General features: G+C 29.6%; 2 non-coding genes across 2 annotated transcripts; both read right to left on the bottom strand.

Annotated features, from left to right (window-relative positions):
* Positions 1-1988: 1988 nt before the first annotated feature.
* Trnam-cau (transfer RNA methionine (anticodon CAU)) lies at positions 1989-2060 on the bottom strand. Its single transcript has one exon. It is a non-coding gene; the product is annotated as a tRNA-Met (tRNA).
* Positions 2061-2891: 831 nt separating this feature from the next.
* Trnam-cau (transfer RNA methionine (anticodon CAU)) lies at positions 2892-2963 on the bottom strand. The gene has a single exon. It is a non-coding gene; the product is annotated as a tRNA-Met (tRNA).
* Between the last annotated feature and the right edge of the window lie 529 nt (positions 2964-3492).

Below are 3492 nucleotides of genomic sequence, written 5' to 3'. Positions count from 1 at the left end.
TCCACAAGGTCTGTTTTGATAGTATATTTTTTCAAGGGCTACCAGAGGCGTGGATTTTTTTAAGAATAATTTTCAAGGTCCACAAACAGACGTGGATTTTTAAAAGAATATTTTTTCAAGGTCCTCAAACCGGCGTGGATTTTTAAAAGATTTTTTTTCAAGGTCTACAAAAAGGCGTGGATTTTTAAAGAGTATTTTCTCAAGATCCACAAACAGGCGTGGATTTTTAAAGAATATTTTCTCAAGGTCCACAAACAGCGTGGATTTTTAAATAAATATTTTTAAGGACTATTCAAGGTGCACCATTCCAAGGTTTGGATTTTTAAAAGAATATTTTTTCAAGGTCAACAAAAAAACAGGGGTGGATTTCTAAAAGAATTTTTTTTCAAGAGCCACAAACAGGCATGGATTTTTAACAGAATATTTTTTCAAATTCCGTGGAGTTTTAAATATTATTTTTTCAAGGTCCTCAAACAGGCGTGAATTTTTAAAAGAATATTTTTTCAAGGTCCACAAGCAGGCGTGGATTTTTAAAGAATATTTTCTCAAGGTCCACAAACAGGCGTGGATTTTTAAAGAATATTTTCTCAAGGTCCACAAACAGGCGTGGATTTTTGAAGAATATTTTTTCAAGAACAACAAACAGGCTTTGATTTTCAAAGAATATTTTTCAAGCTCCACAAACCATCGTGGAATTTTAAAAGAATATTTTTTCAAGAACCACAAACACGCTTTGATTTTCAAAGAATATTTTTCAAGCTCCACAAACAGGCGTGGAGTTTTAAAAGAATATTTTTTCAAGCTGCACAAACCAGAGTGGAGTTTTAAAGAAATATTTTTTCAAGAATATTTTTTCAAGGGCCACAAACAGACGTGGATTTTTAAAGAATATTTTTTCAAGCTACACAAACCAGCGTGGAGTTTTCAAATAATATTTTTTCCTCTGACCAAAGAGGCGTTCATCTTCAAATAATATATTTTCCGTGGATCAAAAATGCGTGGATGTTTTGAAGGCTATGTCATAACATGGACCTACATCGAAAATGTTCGGCAATTCATATATTCTTTACCATTCAATAATACGAAATACCAAATAACAACCACATTGGTGGCCAAATTCGGCTAAAACTTCAAAATACTGAGATGAGGCGGAACCTTTATATGGGAAATATTTTGAAACAGTGACTTCTATTTTTGAAAATTTCGGTTAATTTGTCTTCAACCTCCTACAAAGCGCAATTTAAAATTTACAGCCATTTCAGTGAAAAAAAAAAAAATATTTAAAAACATCTAAGGATAATTTTCTGTCTAGATAAATGTGTTAGCTCCCAAAAATACAGAATGCCAACCCCAGCCACCACTTCAATGGGGAAATGCCTTAAAAGCTTAAAAAAATGGGACAAGCCCTATATATTTTGGGCTATGTCACAACATGGACCCTAATTAATAATTTTCTTCGTGTATTCGAGCCCCCAAAACCCCATAATGCTAAATTACTGTCACTTTGGTAGGAAAAATGATACTAAGATCTTAAAAGTACCGAAAATGGGACGACCCTATATTGATAATTTCGGGTTGGAAGATTTGGCATCCAACGATTAATCCAAAATATTGAATTATAGCCAGTTCCAAAATTATAGCCAGTTCCAGACCAACGTCTCGAAATACCTAATAATGCGTGATGCCGTAATATAGGGCCTACAGATGAAGACTTGACAGCCGATGAGAAATAATAAAAATCAATTCCAAAATATTAAATTAGAGGCAATTCCAAAATTTCAAAACTATATTTTAAATGTTGCACGCTATATCATTATTTCAACAGACAGACAATGATATATGAATATATATTCTATATGAGGTATTCTTGAATATTTCGAATTGTTGCAAACAGAGTGACTAATTTAAAATAAATCCCATTATATTGTAGGGGATATAAAATAATAGTCACTTAAAAAATTACGGAAACTTGCCGTTAATTCAACGCATAGCAGAGCAAGGTTTCGATCCTCGGACCTCTGGGTTATGGGCCCAGCACGCTTCCACTGCGCCACTCTGCTTGGTGCAAAATGATGCACACAACATAAATAGTACCTAACATAATTTATTATTCTTCTAACATCGTTTGAAAGATATAAACGTATAAAAATTTCAAGGAAATCTAAAATACAGAATTAATAAAAATATTAAAAAATATTAAAAATAATTAGCCTCCATTTTTCAATATTATAAAATTGAAGTTATTACAATGAGGAAATAAAAAAAATTCTAGAATTTCTATTTTTAAAAAATATGAAATTTAGGGGTGTTAAGTTAATGTATAGCTATCAGCTCACCACTAATTTCTTATCATCTGTAGCGCAACTAGTACGGTGGAGAGTTTACGTACAAAAGGTGTGGAGTTCAATCCCAAAAGGTTCATGTTATGTATTTTGATTAGTTTTAAAAAATTATTTTTTTATTAATCATTAAATAAAAATTTTTAATTAGTATTTTTATAAAAATTATTGGTTTTTCTTGTTTGCATTGGCTTTAAGCTAAATAAAATGCAGTATTCTGTTTTCTGATTTTTTAATTTCCAATATTTCGATTATTTTTCTAATTATTACATTATTATAACAATCATACTATATTTATTAAATAAATGTTTTAAATAAATATAGTATGATTTTAAAACTTATGTAACAAAACAATAATTAGTCAAATGATTATATTTATTTTATTTGAATTATTTTATGGTTAGTTTTTTCTTTAATTAGTGATTTATTTTGATCCCATTTTTCTATTTGATATATAAATAATATAAATATTTATTTCCTTCCTATTTATTTTTTTATGAATAAAAAATATTTTTAAATCAAATTTTAAAAAACAAAAAAATTATTCACATCTAGCAGAGCAAGGTTTCGATCCTCGGACCTCTGGGTTATGGGCCCAGCACGCTTCCACTGCGCCACTCTGCTTGTAGCGTAGTGGCTACAAAACGTGAATAATCAACACAATAGCTACAACAATACACACACAAACGAGACACACCCACCCTTCTGTTTGTTATTAGTACGACTGTTAATCACAATGGATTTTTGGTAAACTCGTTTAGTAGTTTTCTTGTCATTTTATCTAATCGAAAGTAGATGAATATCATGCGTGATGAAAAAAATAAATTTTTTGTTGTTAATTATTTATATAAAAAATAATAAACAAATATTTGATAATAATATTAAAATACTACATTATTTGATGGAAAATCTAAGCATGGAATTTAACAATATTTTAGACTAGAATCCACTTAGGATTTTGGAAAAAATATGCATGAAAATAGGCCTTAGACTTTTTAAAAATAATTTCGGAAGGTAAAACCGATATTTTTTAATATATATTTTTTATAGCAATCTATGATATGTGCTTGAAATATATTTTTAAGAAATATCTGCTTGATAGATGTGGATCTTTAAACGGAGTTTCAAAAAATGCCATCAATATGCCTGGATT

The sequence above is a fragment of the Musca vetustissima genome, unplaced genomic scaffold (genome assembly GCF_032173495.1).
Source record: "Musca vetustissima isolate MV318-11 ecotype Yass unplaced genomic scaffold, APGP_CSIRO_Mvet_v1 utg356570, whole genome shotgun sequence".
Classification (NCBI taxonomy): Eukaryota; Metazoa; Arthropoda; class Insecta; order Diptera; family Muscidae; genus Musca; species Musca vetustissima.
The sequence above is the reverse complement of the archived record's forward strand: the minus strand, read 5'-3'. Positions and strand labels throughout refer to the sequence as shown.